Source organism: Salmo trutta, chromosome 3 (genome assembly GCF_901001165.1).
Source record: "Salmo trutta chromosome 3, fSalTru1.1, whole genome shotgun sequence".
Lineage (NCBI taxonomy): Eukaryota > Metazoa > Chordata > Actinopteri > Salmoniformes > Salmonidae > Salmo > Salmo trutta.
The window spans coordinates 56,623,850-56,645,987 of NC_042959.1; the positions used below are offsets into that span (position 1 = coordinate 56,623,850).

At 44.9% G+C, this 22,138-nt stretch overlaps 2 long non-coding RNA genes and 1 pseudogene across 2 annotated transcripts; 1 reads left to right on the forward strand and 2 right to left on the reverse strand.

The window, feature by feature from the left end:
• Positions 1-197: 197 nt before the first annotated feature.
• LOC115180092 (uncharacterized) lies at positions 198-2,101 on the reverse strand. Its single transcript, XR_003873034.1, has 2 exons — positions 1,234-2,101; positions 198-1,117 (listed from the first exon to the last, which is right to left on the reverse strand). It is a non-coding gene; the product is annotated as an uncharacterized LOC115180092 (long non-coding RNA).
• A 6-nt stretch (positions 2,102-2,107) lies between these two features.
• LOC115165632 (DC-STAMP domain-containing protein 2-like) lies at positions 2,108-19,387 on the reverse strand (annotated as a pseudogene).
• Positions 19,388-20,171: 784 nt separating this feature from the next.
• On the forward strand, positions 20,172-21,788 carry LOC115165000 (uncharacterized). Its single transcript, XR_003870043.1, has 3 exons — positions 20,172-20,281; positions 20,408-20,537; positions 21,666-21,788. It is a non-coding gene; the product is annotated as an uncharacterized LOC115165000 (long non-coding RNA).
• Positions 21,789-22,138: the final 350 nt, after the last annotated feature.

The following is a 22,138-nucleotide window of genomic DNA, read 5'->3' on the forward strand; positions in this document are numbered from 1 at the left end:
ATACCTTGGTCGCCATTGAGTCCGTTTTGGTCTGTCCAGTCAAGAGGAAACTTTTCTTGTCAGCGTTCCATTGCCATCCTGGCATCCCCCCCCCCCCCAACCCGTCATCAGACAAGGAATGGGGAGGAGAAACACCGAAATTGAACACTGGGACTGTATAATGAACTGAGGGTGGAAACATGAGACGTGTGCGTGTGTGTTGTTATTCAGTTTACTAATTTATTGTACTTTTTAATTCAAACTTTGTGGGCCTTATCTGTTTCCAACTTTCCACAGAGACACACAAATATGAATATCACAAAACAGTCTTTGACCAACATTATAAATGTAAATCTTAAATCATGTATTTATTCTCTTAAAATGGTCCTAAAATGGTTAATCCACAATCCATGACATCAGCTTGTACTATTCATCTTTTAAATAACTCTAAGGTCATTGGCCCTATAGCATCTAAGGTTATCATCAGTTTGATTATAAATGAACCGCTGGAGTGCAGGTGATTCACACAGTGCGTTCCAATGTTCCAAATCATAAATGGGGGAATTTAACCAAAACCAAAGCTCATTTATATTCTAGATTTGGAGAACACTTCAAATGCATCTAATACTTCACTATGAAGTTCCCCTATTTTTATCGCACTTACATATGGAAAATAAATGGGCTAATGCTTTGATAACATGGAAAACATGTATTTTAATACTAAATGAAATGTATATAACTTAGAAAGTCATTTGCTCATCCCTATTAGCATCTGTAGCCTCTTTATCACAAACCGCAGTGTTCTGAGCTGAGCACAATTAGTTCCTTCTGAATGTAAGTGGAGCTGGTTGGTTTTAAGGTGGTCATCCCTGAGAAAGTTGCGGTTGTGAGTTGTGGTCAAGGCTGTGGACTGTGACCGTTCTCAGGGACTGAGAGTGGTCAATCTGGCCAGAGGTGATAGAGTGAAACGAGGCGTCACTGTATGAAGTGTCACTCTTGCACCCTTGGGTCTCCAGCCCCCCCGCTCACACAGACGGCCGAGAGGGACAATGTTGGGTTGGGGTTGTGGTTATAGTCATGGTCACTAGGCTCAGAGTGGTCCTGTTGTGAGTAGTCTTGGTAAGTCATATCTGGCTCACTGGGGATGACAGGCAGAGATAATGAATGCTCAATTAAATGTCAGATCATGTTAATTCTGATGGTAATGATAGTAGTGATCATAATCATAAATATGAAGAGTCACATCTCCATTACCTGTGTTCAGAGTCACTGGGGGGACTGATATGACCACTACTGTCCCCACTGTCTCCTTCCACCAGGCCTATACTGCTGCAGGCCCCACGCTGCACCCTGCTCTCTGAGGGCCGCCGCCACATTGCCATGGAGATCCTCCTCTTCATCAGTCTCCTGGTGCCCCTCTGGGTGATGTGGGGGGAGGTTAGCGCGGCGGTCCACAGGCCCAGCTGCTCATCATTACTGGAGTCTCTGGAACATACAGGTTATACCACTGTTACAACACACAACGGCTTTTCTGTATGACTAAGGGACAAATTCTAGTTCATTCATTTATTTTTATTCCACATTAGGTATATGTTTAGTTACTACGTGACAAGTGGTTTCTAGTGACAAAATGCAATTGGGGCAAGTGAGTAACTTACTGTATTTTAAGTGTAACCAAACAAAGTGTAACATGATAGTTAAACGGTCAGCTAGAGTCTAACAGGTTTAACAGTCTAACAGGTGGTCATCATGAGTAATGTGTCCCTGTGGAAGACTCCCAGCTCTTCCTCACAGTCCTCCTGAAAGGTCAGGGGTCCCATGCAAACTGCACACACCTGGCCCATACTCTGGAAGCACTGCTTACAGTATACCCCTGTGTAATGTTAGAACAGCACACAGGTTAGAGTGCAACAAACCACAGTGGAGCAGTTGAACGGAACAGAAAAGTCAGATTGCCAAGAGGAACATAAAACTCATCAAGACCAGGGGCTATTTCACAAAATAGTATCAAAGATATGGCCTGCAAACATGGGTTAACATTCTGAAACAACAAGTAACAAGTAATAAGTGGTTTCAAAGAGTTGCAAATCTGGCTTTGAGAAACACCCCTCGTGGTGCTTCACCAAAGGTGTTAGCTGAATTCTTATCCTTCTAGGCTGAGTCAACAGTTTAACAGGGCCAACTCCCTCACTGTACACACAGTAAGGTCAAACTCCATTTCATTTTACAAGGAAAAAGGAAAGATTTTATGTACTATTCTGGATTTGCACGGGCAAAAAAAATGCACTAGTTAAAATACTAACATGGTGAAAAGATGCGAAATGGCTTCAAGAATGGGAGATTTAGGTGAAATTGACATTCATTTTACCAGGTTGTGAGTGTCTGGAGGAATCTGGGTCCCTCTCCTTCTGCCCTATTCCTGGCTACAGACCTCATCAGGGCTTTACCTAGAGACTGGATCCTCCTGTGGAGGAGCTGCACCCGCTCCTGCCCCACAGAGGAACGAGAAACACCATTACCTGCTCTATGTTATGTTAAAAGTGTCTGGATATGGAAAAGGTGCGGGACAAATAGAATGCATCTGCAGCCTGGCCCAGTAGATAATCTATAGAATTTCCTGAACATGCATTGTCAATCTCAGAAAAGAAATTAGATTGTCACCAGGGCAAGACAATAAATACCTATCTGCAGACAATAGACATATACAGGTAATTGCCAAAATAAAGGAAACACTTGAGTAAATTAGGGATACAAAGTATATTGAAAGCAGATGCTTCCACACAGGTGTGGTTCCTGAGTTAATTAAGCAATTAACATCCCATCATGCTAAGGGTTATGTATAAAAAGGCCCAGTTGCCCATTATTTTGGCTACCATGGCTAGAAGAAGAGTTCTCAGTGACTATGAAAGAGGGGTCTCAAAGCCGTATAGGGGGTTTAAAGGGTGTGTGTGTCTCAGTCACCAGATCTCAATTCTCAAACCAATTGAACACTTATGGGTGATTCTGTAGTGGCGCATGGTTACGGCGCCCCCCCGTTTACATTGTTACGTACTTTATTACACCGTACGTCATCTTCACGGAGTCTTGCCCCACTACTGAACGGACAAATGTAGTGTTTGTAATGCAAGATGGAGGAGAGCTTGTTTCTCGTCAGAGATTGCATTTATTTTGTGAGATTACCAAATGTGACCTTTTCATTCAAGACAGGTTAAATATATTGTTACAGGTGATAATTAAACATGTTTTGTTTAGTTACTTTTTCCTCAACTTGTTTCTACAACTTTATAGCAAGTCAAGCTAGCTGGCACTGCAGAGCAGCTAGCTAAAAGCTAGGCTAGGTTGAAGATACCATTGTGGCTAGCGACCTCCACCTAATAATTATCATCAAAAACAAATGTTATTATCATCACAATAAACTTAAAACAGGAGGCAACAGTCATATAATATAATTATTTAACATTGCTATTAAAATAGTATTCACTTATAGGAAGTTGCTAGCTATCCCATAAAGCCATTACCGAAAACCACATTATCTCTGTGGTCTGGCAACTTCCTGTTCTTCGACAGACTCTGGCTGGACTGAAGATGACGGAAAGTTTGAAAAATGTCAAAGTTTTCAGCGTCCGTCCTGCAACGGAGCCTTCAACTGCAAGAGGGCATTGCATTTGCACTCCGTTATGGACGTCCCCATTGAAATGCATGACATCCGGCGCAACGCAACGGAGTGCTTATGGGTAATGTGAACGAGGCTTGAGACAACATTTTCCACCACCATTAACAAAAACCCAAATTATGGAATTTCTCGTGGAAGAATGGTGTTGCATCCCTCCAATAGAGTTCCAGACACTTGTAGAATCTATGCCAAGGTGCATTGAAGCTGTTCTGGTGGCTTGTGGTGGCCCCACGCCCTATTAAGACACTTTATGTTTGTGTTTCCTTTATTTTGGCAGTTACCTGTACATAGAGTTATGTGTGCACATAGACTACGTTACGGTACACAGACCCGGTGCTGATGCTCAACATTCTGTACATGGATGGAATTCCATCTGATCCAACAGTCTAGTATAAAATGTAGTGACACTAAACCTGAAGCTGCTGGCAACATGTATGAACACTGCCATTAGAATGATGCAATACCTTTCCTGTCACACCAGTTTGTAATAGATAATGGCTGAGTGTGATGCTAACCGTGCCACTACTAGTATACAAACAATGACAAAGACCGCCACTACATAAGACCAGAATCGACAACAAAATGGATATAGTTTTTTTATCTGGTTTAATAGTTTATCTACCTTTGGCACGACAAGAAGAGAACGTGATCAAACTGTATTAACTTTTTAAGCACAACATTTCAGTCTGTTCTTTTGTCCTGGAATCAAGATAAGCACATCTGTATTGCTGTGCAGTGCTGACCTGCCTGTTCCCCTGAAGTCTTGACATTGTTTCAATTCTATGCATGGTTCACATTCCTCTTTCTCCTAGACTCCCAGACCAGCAGACTACTGCAGAACAAGTTCTATTGTGCCTGCCCAAAACCACAACCTGAAGTGGCTATTGTGAACAAATCTATCTGTGGATCTTTTTATTTCAGTGTAGTTTTTATGTAACTGACAGCCCCTAACTCGTCAGTGTTTGCAGATCTACATTTACGTCATTTAGCAGACGCTCTTATCCAGAGCGACTTACAGTAGTGAATGCATACATTTCATACATTTTTTCTCCGTACTGGTCTCCCGTGGGAATCGAACCCACAACCCTGATATTGCAAACACCATGCTCTACCAACTGAGCCACACGGGACCTAAACGAAATGGATAGGTGTAAGCAACAGCTAAGTCCACTGGGAAGGTATCTATCTATTACTACACCTACCTGGTTCCCTCAGATCAGCAAACACAGAAGTGGTAAGGGCTAGAGGAGGGGGTTTGGAACTGGACAGATAAGGAGAGAGTTGTGACGGGGTCATAACGTACCCGTTCTCGTTTCGGGTGGTACCTGGCACACACGAGCCTCCTTAAGCGCTCGACATAGCTTCCAGCGAACACAATGAACAAGGAGAGTCCATAGAGGAATCCTGTGTTAAGAGAGATGAAGCAAAGCAAACAGCTTATTTTGGCCACTGGGTGTCAGTGTTAAACAGCAAAAAATACAGAGGCCCTGTAGAATGTACTCCATATCCCTAGGCCAAGGCATAGATACAGATAACTGCCAAAATAAAAGAAACACCAACATAAAGCATCTTAATATGGAGTTGGGCCACCACGAGCCAGAACAGCTTCAATGCACCCAGGCATTGACTGTTGTGTCTGGAGCTCTATCAGAGGGATGAGACACCATTCTTCCACGAGAAATTCCATAATTTGGTGTTTTGTTCATGATAGAAAACACGGTCTCAGGCACCGCTCCAGAATCTCCCATAGGTGTTCAATTGGGTTGAGATCTGGTGACTGAGAAGTCCATGGCATATGGTTAACATTGTTTTCATTATCATCAAAACATTCAGTGACCACTATTGCCCTGTGGATAGGAGCATTGTCATCCTATGGGAGCATAGCCATGGTAGCAAAAATAATGGCCCAAATAATTTTATACATCACCCTAAGCATGATGGGATGTTAATTGCTTAATTAACTCAGGAACCACACCTGTGTGGAAGCATCTGCTTTCAATATACTTTGTATCCCCCATTTACTCAAGTGTTTCCATTATTTTGGCAGTTACCTGTATGTTAATCTTAGGGGCAAGTTCTACCAGATATTTTAATGTTAAAAGTCCACTCAAAATATATTTACTGAACAAAAATAAAAACGCAATACGTAAAGTGTTTGTGCCATGTTTAATGAGCTGAAACAAAAGATCTCAGAAATTTTCCACACACACAAAAAGCTTTTTTCTCTCACATTTTATGCACAAATGTGTTTACATCCCAGCTAGTGAGCATTTCTCCTCCTGCAAGATAATCCACCATCCTGACAGGTGTGGCATATCAAGAAGCTGATTAAACAGCATGATCATTACACAGGTGCATCTTGTGCTGGGCACAATAACAGGCCACTCTAAAATGTGCAGTTTTGTCACACAACACAATGCCACAGATGTCTCAAGTTTTGAGGGAGCATTCAATTGAAATGCTGACTGCAGGAATGTTCCCCAGAGCTGTTGCCAGAGAATTTAATGTTCATTTCTCTACCATAAGCCACCTCCAACGTTGTTTTAGTGAATTTGGCAGTACATCCAACCGGCCTCACAACCGCAGACCACATGTAACCACGCCAGTCTAAGACTTCCACATCCGACTTCTTCACCTGCGGAATTTTCTGAGATCAGTCACCCGGACAGCTGATGAAACTGAGGAGTATTTCTGCCTGTAATAAATCCCCTTTGTGGGGAAAAACGTATTTTGATTGGCTGGGCTTGGATCCCTAGTGGGTGGGCCTGGCTCCCAAATAGGTGGGCCTATGCCCTCCCAGACCCATCCATGGCTGCACCCCTGCCCAGTCATGTGAAATCCATAGATTAGGGCCTAATGAATTTATTTCAATTGACTGATTTCCTTATATGAACTGTAACTCAGTAAAATGGTTGTGGACTATATTGCCACTCCTATTTGCCATCTCTTCAGTCTAAGCCTACAGGAAAGTGTGTGTACTCAGACCTGGAGGGAAGCAAAAGTCATTCCGCTACCTAAGAATAGCAAAGCACCCTTTACTATTTCAAACAGCCAACCAATCCTGCTACCGACCCTTAGTAAACCTTTGGGGAAAAAATTGTGTTTGATCAGATACAATGCTATTTCACAGTAAACAAATTAACAGCTGACGTTCAGCACGCTTATAGGGAAGGGCACTCAACAACCACTGACACAAATGGCTGATGATTGGCTGAAAGAAATCGATAATAAGAAGATTGTGGGAGATGTTTTGTTAGACTTCAGTGCAGCTATTGACATTATCGATCATAGTCTGCTTCTGAAAAAAACTATGTTTTATGGGTTTACATCCTCTGCCATATTGTAGATCGAGAGTTACCTGTCTAGCAGAATGCAGAGGGTGTTATTTAATGGATGCCTCTCTAACTTAAACCAAGTAGATTTAGGCATACCTCAAGGTAGCTGTCTTGGCCCCTTACTTTTTTCTATTTTTACTAATATCCTACCTCTAGCCTTAGTAAAGCCAGTGCGTCCATGTACGCTGATGACTCAACATTATACACGTCAACTACCACAGCAAGTGAAATCACTGCAACACATAAAGATCTGAAGTTAGTTTTAGAATTGGTGGCTAGTAATAAGCTAGTCCTAAATATATCAAAACCTAAATGCATTGTACTTGGAACAAATCATTCGCCTGTCACGTCCTGACCAGCAGATGGAGCTATTGTTTTAGTTTTGGGGTCAGGACGTGGCAGTTTTGTGTATGGGAATGTTTGTATTGTTGATTGGGACTTCCAATTGAAGGCAGGTGTGTTGAGTTGCCTTTGATTGGAAGTCCTATATAGGTGTGTGTTTTTCTTTGGGGTTGTGGGTGGTTGTTTTGCACTGCGTTTGTTAGCCTGCAAACTGTTGCTGTCGTTTCCTGTGGATGCTTTACTCTTTTTTTGAATTAAATATGAGTATTCACATACCTGCTGCGCCTTGGTTCATTTCTGAAGACAGCCGTTACAGAACCACCCACCAAAGGACCAAGCAGCAGAAGAGGAGGAAGCCACAGGAGAAAAAAGGGAGGAATGGACATGGGAGGACGTCCTGGACGGCAAGGGAGCCTACACCTGGGAAGAGATCCTGGCCGGAAGGGATCGCCTCCCATGGGAACTTGTGGAGGCACTCAGGAGAGTGGAGGCAGCTGGACAGAGGAACCATCGGGAATGTTATGCTGGAACACGGTAGGAAACCCGAGAGGCAGCCCCAAGATTTTTTTTGGGGGGGGCACACGGGTAGCTTGGCCAGGCCAGGGAAGAGCCGTAAGCCAGCTACCCGTGACTACAGGGAGGTGCGTATGAGGTGGAGGGCGCCATGTTACGCTGAGGTACGCACCATCTCGCCTATACGGACGCACAGCCCAGTCCGCCCGGTACCAGCGCCCCGCAGGTGCCAGGGCAAGGTGAGCATCGAGCCGGAAGGGGTGAAGCCAACCCTGCACTCAAGACCGCCAGTGCGCCCTTTCGGTCCGGTGTTTCCCGCTAGACGCACTAGCATGGAGGTGCGTGTCTCCAGGCTGGCATGTCCAGTACCAGCCCCACGCATCAGGAGTCTAGTGCGTCAGCCGAGCCTCACCAGGCGTAAGTCGCCAGAGCTGCCCGCCAGTCAACAGTCACCAGAGCTGCCCGCCAGTCAACAGTCACCAGAGCTGGCCGCCAGTCAACAGTCACCAGAGCTGCCCGCCAGTCAACAGTCGCCAGAGCTGCCCGCCAGTCAACAGTCGCCAGAGCCGCCCGCCAGTCAACAGTCGCCAGAGCCGCCCGCCAGTCAACAGTCGCCAGAGCCGCCCGCCAGTCAGGAGTCGCCAGAGCCGCCCGCCAGTCAGGAGTCGCCAGAGCCGCCCGCCAGTCAGGAGTCGCCAGAGCCGCCCGCTAGTCAGGAGCCGACCAGAGCCGCCCGCTAGTCAGAAGCTGCCAGATTGGCCCGACTGCCCGGAACTGCCAGAGTGGCCCGACTGCCCGGTTCTGCCAGAGTGGCCCGACTGCCCGGTTCTGCCAGAGTGGCCCGACTGCCCGGTTCTGCCAGAGTGGCCCGACTGCCCGGTTCTGCCAGAGTGGCCCGACTGCCCGGTTCTGCCAGAGTGGCCCGACTTCCCGGTTCTGCCAGAGTGGCCCGACTGCCCGGTTCTGCCAGGGTGGCCAGACTGCCCGGTTCTGCCAGAGGTGCCCGCCTGCCCTGATCTGCCAGGGTGCCCTGCCTGTCAGGATCTGCCAGAGTGGTCCGCCTGTCCTCCGGTCCAGCCCGAGTGGCCCTCCTGCCCTCCGGCCCAGCCCGAGTGGCCCTCCTGCCCTCCGGCCCAGCCCGAGTGGCCCTCCTGCCCTCCGGCCCAGCCCGAGTGGCCCTCCTACCCTCCGGCCCAGCCCGAGTGGCCCTCCTGTCCTCCGGCCCAACCCGAGTGGCCCTCCTGCCCAGCCCGAGTGGCCCTCCTGCCCTCCGGCCCAGCCCGAGTGGCCCTCCTGCCCTCCGGCCCGAGTGGCCCTCCTGCCCTCCGGCCCAGCCCGAGTGGCCCTCCTGTCCTCCGGCCCAACCCGAGTGGCCCTCCTGCCCTCCGGCCCAGCCCGAGTGGCCCTCCTGCCCTCCGGCCCAGCCCGAGTGGCCCTCCTGCCCTCCGGCCCAGCCCGAGTGGCCCTCCTGCCCGCCGGCCCAGCCCGAGTGGCCCTCCTGCCCAGCCCGAGTGGCCCTCCTGCCCTCCGGCCCAGCCCGAGTGGCCCTCCTGCCCTCCGGCCCAGCCCGAGTGGCCCGCATGTCTTCCGACCCAGCCCGAGTGGTCCGTCTGCCAGGGTCAGCCCGAGTGGCCCGTCTGCCCGGCGCAGCTATCGGCGCCACCAAAGTGGGCGACGCCGAAGGTGGAGCGAGGTCCACGTCCTGCACCGGAGCCACCTCCAGGATAGGTGGGTTGGGGAGGGAGGGTGTAGAACAGTGCCGTCGGTGACGGCAGCCACCCTCCCTTATTGTTTAGGGGTTATTGTTTATGGGTTTTTTGTTGGTGTTTTCTGTTGGTAGGTGCATTCCGGGGTCTGCACCTTGAGGGGGGGGTACTGTCACGTCCTGACCAGCAGATGGAGCTATTGTTTTAGTTTTGGGGTCAGGACGTGACAGTTTTGTGTATGGGAATGTTTGTATTGTTGATTGGAACTTCCAATTGAAGGCAGGTGTGTTGAGTTGCCTTTGATTGGAAGTCCTATATAGGTGTGTGTTTTTCTTTGGGGTTGTGGGTGGTTGTTTTGCACTGCGTTTGTTAGCCTGCAAACTGTTGCTGTCGTGTTATTGTTTCCTGTGGATGCTTTACTCTTTTTTTTTAATTAAATATGAGTATTCACATACCTGCTGTGCCTTGGTTCATTTCTGAAGACAGCCGTTACATCGCCAAACCAGTGGTTCCCAAACTAGGGTTCGCGACCCCATGTGGGAGGTCGCCTGATATGAAAATGGGGTTGCGGGAGAATTTCCAAAATCCCCCCAAAATCTAAATATATACCTTTATATATAAATTATTAAACCAGAGAGCGCTCTTAGATCATGGGAAAAGGCAACACTTGACCGTTGCACTTGAATCATTCCCACGGTGAATGGCTAGGCCCACTACGCTATGAAACCATACACTATTGCAGAGACTTTGATATTACCGGCTGCAATTAATATGGTGAAAACAATGTGTTGGGAGGCAGAGGCACAGAAACTCACATACCTTTGTCAGATAACACTGTTAAACAAATAATTTATGCTATTGCTCACAATCAAGAGGAAACTCTGACTGACTCAAAAACTTCCAAGCTTATGCTATCCAAATGGACGACAGCTGTTATGGCCGAGATGCCTATGCATTGATTTTTGTTTGCTATACATGTCGGGGGATGCTATTCATAAGGACATATTGTTCTGTCTCACGATTTCCAAGTATGAAACGGCATATGGAATGTTGAGTGTGCTGCGTGGCTATATTGACGACAAACAGATTCCATGTGGGATCGAATGTTGGACATTTGCACAGATATGGCTCCATCTATCACGGGATGGGGGGCAGGCCTCTGTACTCTAGTTATGAATGTGTCTCCCTCTGCAATATGGACGCATTGTATGGTACACTGAGAACAACTGGCGGCAAAAGAGCTGAGCACAGAATTCTGAGATATACTGCAGCAGGTAACTTCGACTGTTAACTACATCAAACCACATCCACTGCGCACACACCTGTTCGCAAAACTATGTGGAGATATGTGATCAGAACATGGCAATGTTTCACATTGAGGATTGGTGGTTATCAAGGGGGAGTGTTGGAGAAAAAAAATGCATTGAGAGAGGAACTGTTGTCATTCACAATGGATGCTAAAAAAAAAACCTACTTGGTTGACTTTTTGTGTAATGAAAAGTAAATAACAGAAGTGTCCCACACGAGTGATAACTGCTCACCTCCAACGCTTGGATGAGCACTTTGGGACGGACCTACTTCCCAATCCGTTTGACTGTGATCCTGGCTCAGTTGACATGCCGGTAAGTGAAATTGAACAGCTGATCTAGCTGTCATGTGACCGAATACTGCAGACAATGCATTCACGGGTCACTACGGAGGAGTTTTGGTCCTTAAACTCAAAGGCAATACCCTGCTGTCTCTCTCTGAGCATTAATGCCGCATTCAAAACAACTGGGAACTTGGAACTGGGACCTCGGAAATCTCCGACTTCCGTGCGCTCACGGCAACTGGAAACTCGGAAAGAAATTAGCTACAACTGGGAAAAATAGTTTTGAACGGTCATCCAACACGGAATTCCAACTCAGGAAGTCGGGCCTCGTTCTAGAGCTTTGACTTTGCGTCCTAAAGATCACTGTTGTCATGATTTGATCTTCAGAGTTCCCAGTTGTCTTGAAAGCACCATAAAAATTATGGTAGGCTGCCCTTCGCCAGTTTATATCTGTGTGAAGCTGGATTCAGTACTCTCTTCTGCATTAAAACTAAATATCGATCCAGGTCGACCACGCCCCCTGACTTTGAGAAGCTCCGATGCGACATGCATCAAACTCACCCATCTCATTAGTGGTGGTGAGATAAGAGACAATATTGTCAGACTAATTTGCAATTGACTGTCCCACATTAAAAGTATGTGATGGTGAGTTGAGAAGACAATCAGAAATATTGTTAGAATGGTTTTAATTTGACAGCCATACTGTTGGCTATATTTAATTTTTACATGTTTTGTTTGAGCTGCTTTTAAAAGCAAAAGTCGAATTGAACACAGTATTGGTGTTGTTGAATTTGATTTTCATAACAGCAAACTAGGACTGATGATTTGGTTAGATAAACTAGCAAGTCTGTTTGTTTGGTTACCATGGACACTATGTAGTAAACTTGCTAGGTACTTTAATGGATGTTGAACACATTTATACAAACAAATGAACATATTTCTAGAGACAAATGTGTTAAATTATAGCCATGGTATAGAAGTCAACTTGTGGCTCTATGCATTCTCTGGAAAATAATGTAACTCCATGGACGGTCAGTTCCACTCCACCAACGCTTGGTGGAACACACCTTTCACGTCGTTCATTATTTTCCATAGAATGCATAGCCCCTCGTTGATTATCCCTTACTTAATGCAGTATTGTAAATGTTATATTCTACATTTGTAATACGAGTAATAATGTAATAATGTATTGTATTATTGTATTTATAATGTAGGCTGTTGTTTTGTTTTCAAGTAATTGTTTTATTCCTGTTTGGACCCCAGGTAGAGTAGCTGCTGCCTTGGCCTTGGGGATCCTAGTAAATACTAAATACTACTAGTCTAGGTGTTACCTATGTATGAGCATGTATCCTGAGTGGTCTGGGTCTGAAGGCTTCATCAGACACTTCTTGCTGAGAACAGTGATGCTGCCCTTCTGCAGAATGGCAAAGGCAGCTACTATGTCCTTGAAGATGTCCGAGGCATTGCCTGTGCTATTTACTTCCACTGCCAATATGATGGGTGCTAAAGAGAGCACAAAGAGAGAACACAATGTCTTGGATGATGTTGTTTGTTCCAAATATGGTTTGATGTACAAGTTCATTAGAATAATCTGTACTATAGTATTTAATTGGAAACTGATGTCCAGTTTAATTCCTTTATTGGACTGAATAGAATGGAGTAAACTGATAGACTTCAGGTTTCAGGCAAGGTTATTCATCACACCGAACAACCACTTTCTCTCATAAAATAAACTGTTATGTCTAAAATAACTAAGTCCAAAATAACAGCCCAAACAAAATGTGTACAAACAAAATAGCTGTACAAACATGTTTTGAGACTCGGTTTGTTACCAGTGTTTCTGGTTTCATTCAGGTAAATATACTTTTTGGAAGCAATAACGAATGCAGATATTATACCGCTCATCTATTCCTGCTTTTAACCATGCACCTGTGAGTACACTGATGGGTGGGGTGGCTAGTAAGATTTAAATGTATTTATTACAGTAAATAACCTTGAACTGAACTGAACTGGACATAATCTATTTCCCTGTAGCCCAACTGTCTCACCTCTGGCCACGATGTCCCCCTGGGCTTGGTGGTGAACCAGGTCAAACATCCAGAAGACCACCAGGTCCAGCGCCACCCCAGGCATCCCATGGCTATGTGCCTGAGAATGGACACTGCGCTGAGGGCAGCTGTCCACCGCTCCCTGGCCGTCAGGTACACTGAGATTAGAGGACAGAGATGGGTGTGTGGGAGGGGAGGTTAGGTGGGTGTTTTCACTGCCATGACATCAATGTTACACTGACTTTCTCTTTTCACCTTTCTAGATGTTTTTGTTGTTGTTCTCTCTCATTTTCGAATTTCTCTATATCCTTTTCTACCTTTTCTATCAACACCCACACTGCTCCCCCCCTACAATCCATTTATCTTTTCTTCTCCTCTTTCCTGTGCATTCTTCCTGCTCCACTCACATGGTCTGATGTAGGTGCGGGCCTCTCTCTGGCTGAGCGGTTAGACAGGGGGTTTTCCCTCTAGCCAATCTCTCGTTGGGCTCCTCAAACTGCTCTGTGATGTAAGTGTTGTCAAAGTCATTCTGGTGCAGGTACTTGTGTTTGTACAGGACAGCCCTTTAAACAAACACACACACACACACACACACACACACACACACACACACACACACACACACACACACACACACACACACACACACACACACACACACACACACACACACACACACACACACACAATAGAGCAGGGTTTCCCAAAATCAGGGGAAACCCTGCTATAGAGTATACCGCTCCTTGTCAAACCTTGTTTGCATGACCCATGTGAATGAATATAGACTCACCGTAGGTATATTAGCAGCAGAAGGAAGAGGCCTATGTAGGCTATTAGCCCCATCACTTCCTGGAAACATCCCAGCTCCACCGACACTTCCTCCATCATATCCTGTGACACCTGTTAGAGCGACTGACTGCTGTTCACATTCATGTCAAAGTGCATAGAGGCCGATATGTTGAACTCAAACTCCTTCTTCATCTTCTCGAAAGCTGCTATGGTTGCTAAAAGAGAGCAAAGAGGCACTTCAAGAATGTGCCACTGTGCATTTGTGACTGTTTAGAATGGCCATCAAAAAGGAGTTACAGTAGAATTATGGAATTGAAGAATGTTCTACCTTGGAATAGAGAAGTAGTAGAAACTATTATAAGGGCAAGGTTTTTGTACCTCTGCACTTTACTTACGGGCAGCAATCTTTGTCTTTATGTGGCCAACAATGTAAGAAGGGATGATGCAAAACAGCTGACCAACTGACATGAGAGGAATGTATTGATAATTACTGTCCTCATACCTACAAATGACATAACCTCTAGCTAATTTGCGTGACAAATGCATCTCTGCATGACAGGCTCTATTCATTGTCTCATAAAACCATTGTGAATGGTCATTAAAAGTAAACCCAAGTGTCATGTCAGGTTTATAAGACAGCATTATATAGGATTTATGACCCATAGTTTAGAAAGTGAAATGCCACCATTCAATTTATGCTGAGAGCAGCATTCTAGATCTCCCAAGGACCAGGAAGTGTGTTTCATCTTTTCTTTCTCTTCTTTCTTTTCCTCCTGTCTCTGGCCCTCGGGTCATGTTTGGATTAAAAAGTCACCAGTGCCCGGCTGGCTCCTGGCTGGCCCGAGAGCAGCGGTGGATATGAAACAATAATTCATTTGAAAAGAAAACAGGGCAGGCAGATGGATGGAAGGGGGAGGCAGATGGATGGAGGGTGACTCACGGCTGCGCTCCTCCTGGGAAATGTGAGAGGAAACCTGAGGGCGGTGTGGGGCTGGAGGGTTTTAACTAGGCCTTGGCTCCTAAGTTACCCTGCCCTCCTAGGCTAAAGAATAACACAGAGTACCGCAGAGCTACCAGAGAGCTAGAGAGGAGGGCGGTGCTGTACCTCCACACTGATGTCAACCTCACAACAATGGGTGATCTATTTTTCCATGAGCTAACATATTTGTAGTCAGCAATTCTTCAACAAAATTGGAAAAAACATGCTCGGGTGAAAAAAAAGGGAACAGTTTAACTGAGTTTCAAAAGATTTTAAACTACTGACCACCCAGCTAGCACATAATGTTCTGAGAACCATATGTTGTTAAGAGCTTGGTGAGAGCGTGGTTGTCCTATGGTTATTTTGCGTGCAACCTTCCCATAACATTTCCTATAGGTTTCTTCATGGTTCTATTTAAAGTAATGTTCTCAAATTGTTCAGAGAACGTTAAGAAACAATGTTCTTCAGTGGTAATTTCAGTATAATGTTTTCTACAGCTTTCCTCATGGTTCTATTTAAAGTAATGTTCTCAGAACGTTAAGAAACAATGTTCTTCTGTGGGAATTCCAATACCTCAGCATAAGGTTTTCTACAGGTTTCCTAATGTTTCTAGTTAAAGTCATGTTCTCCGAATGTTCAGAGAACATTAAGAAACAACGTTCTTCTATGTGAATTCAAGAACTTCAGCATAATGTTTTCTGCAGGTTTCCTCATGGTTCTATTTAAAATCATTTTCTCAGACTGTTCAGAGAATGTTAGGAAATGAGGTTCTACTATGTGAATTCCAGTACTTCAGCATAACATTTTTTGCAGGTTTCCTCGTGGTTCTATTTAAAGTAATGTTCTCAGAACATTAATAAAACTTTCCATAAAAACCACAAGAAAACAAAGTTTAAAGAACATAAACTTTCCATTCTCAGCATCAACAAAGCTATCTCTATCCTCTATCTTGTTAAGTGTTTTCAGGTGTGTTGGCCACACCTGATCTTAATGAGTGCTTGTTTCCTTTGAAATAGAATCTCTTTGAATTGACAAAAATGTACAAACATGGCATGCTAGCTCCATCCTCATGGAGCAGTGGACTAATTCCGAGAGAGCAGAAGATCATAGGTTTGAATCTCACTGACACCATGCCACAATAAAAAACAAATGTGTTTGCATGATTAATGCCTAAGCAAATTCATTTCCATGTGTCCTATCTATGCTTGGAGTTCAAAACAGTAAACCTAAGCTAGCAGTGTTATTAAAAGTCTTATTGAAACATGTTCTCAGAACGTTATTTAATGACCTTAAAATAAACTATAATTTCCGTTCGTAAATAAAACCTCCCAGGAAAACTTCCAGGAAACGATAGGAAAACTTTCTCAGAACCTCCCTGCAACCTGAAAATGTACGTTCCCAGAACAGGTGAAATTTTCACTTCTGTTCTCAGAACTTTTTCAAAAGCCGTAACGGTAAGGAAACTTATGGCTTCATTTCCACAACCAATGGGAAACCAAAAAAGTACATTCCCAGAACTGCTAAGGAACCAAATGTGCTAACTGAGAATGACTTAAAAACAGAGAACAAACATCTCAGATAAAATATGTAATGGTTAGGAGGCAAGGCCCTAACAAAGTTGTCCTTCATAATGGCTCTATAAGACAAACATTGAGCGAAGACTGCGACAATGACAATACAGATATGACAACCTAATTATAACACTACCATAGATTTTCTTATTTTTAAACAACAGACACCTTCCACCGTGATTGATGTCCTTTTCACATTTCCTTTGCTCTATTGATACAGCTGTATATGTGCTAAAGCTTCTCAGGTTCCTACTCTTGCGATTTGAACCTGCTTCTCTGTGGACAATAATTTATTCATCTGACACTATGACAAACAGCTACCCTTCCTCTACTACTGACAGCTGATGGAAGTAAGGGTGAGTGAGGATAGTGATTCTACTGTATGATGGAACAACATGTCAACCAACCTCGAGCGAGACCACAGAGGGGGCGGAACCCATCCACAATGTGACAAAGGAAGTTGAACGCAGACAGGAGCTCCATGTAGTCATCACGGGCATCATCAAACAGCTTGTTACACTTCTTACAGGGGGTGCCAAGTTTGTCATTACACACCTCGCCAATGCCGACCAGGAAGTGTAACAAGTTTCTCAGGGAACGAGCTGTAACGGGGCAAAGGGAACAGAAATCAATGAAAGGCTTCATTTGGTGAGTTAAATTGTTAGATACAGTAACTGTACTAACAGTGTCTTCAAATAATGACAGCGCTAGAATAAGCATGGCCCACAGACGTACCTGCTGGGTCTGGTTCATGGCAAGTTCGGCCCCACACACCACGCTGTCCGCTGCACGGTCAAAGTTTTCCAGGGTGTTGGTCATGGGGCCCTGGACCAACATGGAGAAGATGAAGAACAGGAGGAAGTTCTTGCCCTTCACTGTGAGGAAATTCATAAGAAGGTTTATTAGTGGTACCCAGAACAAGTTGGTCTACTGAGTAATGCATTGTAGGTCATTCCTTCCACTCAGGGGCGTTTCTCCGATTTTTTTTTCCTCGGGTGGCCAAGGGGGGGCCAAGAACCAATAATGATGGCTTGCCATGGGAAATCAGCAAACTGGATCACAAATAGCATTGAAAATTGGCTTAACTACGATGCATTGCATTGAATAACTGTTTCAACTGTTAATTTGTATCTGCCCTAATTTATTAAAATAAATGAATTTGAAATGATCCATATGAATCCATATTCAAGTTTGAGGATCTACACTGATCTCAAAAAACGACCTCTTAGACGTAATGGAAAACTTTAACCACTGAATGAACGTCTGGTCGGGTTCTTTGGCTAAGCAAAAACAACTCCATTATCACCTTGGCTGCTTTAGCTTTATTCACCCATCGATAAGGGACATACATAACATTCTAGAACAAACACATGCCATAGCCTACAGCAGTTAGATAGCACTAATTAACACACTAGCTCAGCACCAAGATTAAAAACTTGAGTTTATTTTCCTGTCAAGTCAAACAGCAGTTACCTACACATCTTCTACCTCTGCACTGCTTTTGTCAACTCAGGGGCGGACTGGGACCTGAAATCGGTCCTGGCATTTCTAACACACTAGCCCATTTTTCCCCCCTCGAGGCCCCCACAACGGCCCATTTTTTCCCTTTGAGGCTCTCATTATAAGCCAGATCATGATAATTTTGCACAAAAAAAGTTAGACAGGCCCACTAGAAAGAATATGGACTAGCCCTTCTGGCATCTCCAAACTGACTGTCCTAAAGAGATTGAGCCAGTGGGTGAGCTACTTGTAAACGTGGAGGCATCGCCACTTGCTCACGACTCCTATATGAAAGATAGCATACATAGTGTTTTATTTTTAGTAAATGTTTCTTTTCAAAGCAGGGAAAAATGTTAACAGGTTGGAGGGGTATTCTGTGGGGTATTCTGGCGGACAACAACCAAACAAAGGTTCATTCCCGGTGTGGTAATACTGATGATTTGTCGCCACAGATGGTATGTTTACATAGCAGGCTAAGATAACTAACATGGCAGGTTAGGTGAATTAATGTAACAGGTTAGGAGAATGAGGTAAAGGTTAGGAAAAGGATTAGGGTTAGGCTTAGCTACAATGCAAGTTGTCAACAATTGTTGTCCCCGTCCCTACCACTAGATTGAGCAGTAGGCCTACTCCATCTAGCCACAATGGAAGAAATGTAAACAAACAATCTGTGGAAGACAAATCATCAGTAGCATAACACCATGGTAACCATGTGATTTTGGAACTGTGAGCTTATTGGTCCACTTGAATGAATTGTTTGTGTGCTCTAATTGATTGCAAGTAGGCTATGACAAGGACGCACCTCCACCTGTTTTGTACAAAATGGTGGTCTTTCCTTTCTACTGTAAGTGCCTACACCAGCCTGGGAAACAGTCTCTCTCTGTTTGAAAGGCTGCGTTTAGACAGGCAGCCCAATTCTGATATTTTTTCACACTAATTGGTATTTTGACAAATCACATTAGATATTTTCCAGAGCTAATGTGATTGGTAAAAAGACAAAATAGTGGGTGTACAAAGATCAGAATTGGACTGTCTAAATGTTGCCAAAGTGTTGATTTGACTGTGTAACTGGGTGCATTTCAACACACAGCACATATAAAATTTTTTGTGGTATGGTTAAAACAATCTTCATATGTAGGCTACTCACTTGAACACAGCATTGGCATCATGAGCACAACATTCGCTCGCACGCGGATGGAGAGGCCCGTGCCAAATGCTGAGAGGAAAGCTATGGCGATCGTGGTATACACGCAATACCACAGTCCTTGGTTCTGTACGAATAGTGCAGTCATTCCGTACACAGGGGCGAGGAATAGGCCAAACAAAAACCCACCCAAACTATGCACGAGCCCACGCTCCATCGCGGCTTGCCCACTTTGCACGAACCTTTGCCGAAGACCATGTATGCTATGCTGTCCCCGTAGACATAAGATTTGTTTTCTTATTTCTAATTCTGTCACTAGGGAATTGTTATTGTTTCAGGCCTCCACAGAACTAAGTTGCATTATGAGGTCACCAAGATGGAGTTATTCTTCTTTCTTCTGGAATTATTCCCTTTTCCTGCTTATAAACGAGTGGATTCAAAATGATTTAATGGCAGTGACGATGGTTAAATTGAGTGAACTCAGAAGACAAAAAAAAGCACCACATTCCAGTTAGTAGATTCCAGATAATGAGTTGGTGTTTGTGCCACTGAGGATCAATTTGATAGACAACTTCAATGTACTATACTTACCGTGTGTGTGTGTTTTGTCACAGCCGTGGAGAGGTTCATTAGGTGGGTTCTGCCAGATTTTGCCCACCGGTTTCCCTTTAGTCAGTCACAGGAGTTCCCAGTTGCTCATTTCTTCCTGGGAGCATTATATGGTGCAGGTAGGGTTGATTGATTTCACAATGCTACAATGTTTCGGTTTATAATTTGGCCAACTCAATGTGAATTCTCCCCTCCAGGTTTATTTCTGGGTCTCTTCCACAATGTCACAATGACCACTGTAAACAGGCTCTTAGCAGGATATGCTTTTGCTGGTGAGTAGATTGTGGTACTGCAATTGAACACTGTTTGGAGTCAATCAGTAAAGTAAACAAATTGAAAACATATTAGTCATGCTCTGTGTGTATTTTTTCAGCTGTATGTATTCTGGGTGGGGCATTTTCCTCCTACTTTCGCTGCTCGGTCCCTCTGATCTTTCCCAGCATGCTCAGCTACCGTGGCAGGGCGTACATCATGCTGTTTGTCCTCTACGGCCTGTATAGAGGTAAACTGAAAATAGCTCTGGAAAAAATGTATTGCCTTGATACTTGCCAAATAGCTTGCTTGCAGTATGGCATCGCTGTGGTGCAAACCGGCAATCCTCTGATACCCTGTTCTCTCATCCTGTCAGGCCCATCCACCGTAATGTACAGGATGTGGCCTTCTCTATGGGGTGCAACATCGAACTCCAGATCAAACACAGCAAGGTCATGTGGAGGGTGGTGATGGAGCCCTTCATGGAGGTGGTGCAGGGTATTGTGGTAAGTTGCACATTATCATGTTCAGTGGATCACTATTGCCAGAATAGCATTAGTGGAAACCAAGACTGTTCTCAGGGCAGGCCTGGTTCTAGCTAGATATATTTGCGGTGTGAATTTTGGCTAACCCTAACCCTTTTCCTAAACCTAATTATCCTAACCTGCCACGTTAATTATCCTAGCCTGCTGCGTAAGTTCTCCAAACCTGCTACGAAAGGTCACTAATGCTAGTCATAACCGGCAGACCTGCCCTGAGAGCAGCCTGTCAGAGTGCTCAAGGAAGCAGGAGGGTTGAAGTCAGGCGCAGGAGACACAAGTCCGTGAACACTCGTCTTTAATAAATAATCCAAACTTGCCAAAAACAGGTAGGGCAGGGCAAGGTAAAACAAATACCCATTTAACAGCCCAAACACAGCGTAGGGACGCAGCCCAAAAACACACTGCCACAAAACCCACAGGCAGATGGAAAAAAACACCTGTTCCCCAGACGTACAACCTGACGAAAATAATCACGCACAAACACAGACATAACTTGCTAGACTAAATAAGCCCCCCTACTAATAACTAAACCAAAACAGGTGCGTGTCTACCTAGACCTAACCAACAGAAAGTGAAACAAAGGATCGATGGCAGCTAGTAGGCCGGCGACGACGACCGCCGAGCGCCGCCCGGTCGAGGAGGGGCGCCACCATCCGTCGGTGTCGTGACACAGTCTGAGGATCCACTAGTGCGATACAGTTCACTATTGTATCGGTTCAGTAGGTTTGTTTCACATTATCGACTGATATTTCAAGGATATGCCCCAATGTTTCCTTCATGTCATTACTGGGTCAGGAGGATAATGGGGAGTTCCAGGAGGAGGCTAAGAGTGTGAGCAGGAAGTTTCAGAACATCAGATATGAGGTCATGGGGAGGTATGGCTATGACTTCATGGAACAGGACCCTGTTGCTGCCGGCAACAGCACCCAGGATTTGTATGCAGCAAAGACGATGATGCGATGTGACTGAGTATTGGTTTGCGTTTAAAAACCTATTCAGCAGATTGAAGTTGGTTGTTATTGTTATTGGTCGATAATTAGTTGTGAATGTACTGACATTACTCACCGTCTGTTTTTCTGCGTTGTGGGACAGATGTGGTGGAACAGGGGATAGAGTGCTGTCGGGAGTGGTTTGAGGTCAAGTGGCAGGACTGCATGGATGCCATCAAAGCCCCATCCTGTGTGTGTCCATGAAATTCCACTTCCTCTGTGACATCATCAGAGGTAGGGGTTCAACTTCATTGGTAGTCCAGGTGTTTTAGTCAAGTGGGATGATATACAGTCGTGGCCAAAAGTTTTGAGAATGACGCCCTGGCATGCTGTCAATTAACTTCTGGGCCACATCCTGACTGATGGCAGCCCATTCTTGCATAATCAATGCTTGGAGTTTGTCAGAATTTTGGGGTTTTTGTTTGTCTACCCGCCTCTTGAGGATTGACCACAATTCTCAATGGGATTAAGGTCTGGGGAGTTTCCTGGCCGTGGACCCAAAATATCTATGTTTTGTTCCCCGAGCCACTTAGTTATCACTTTTGCCTTATGGCAAGGTGCTCCATCATGCTGGAA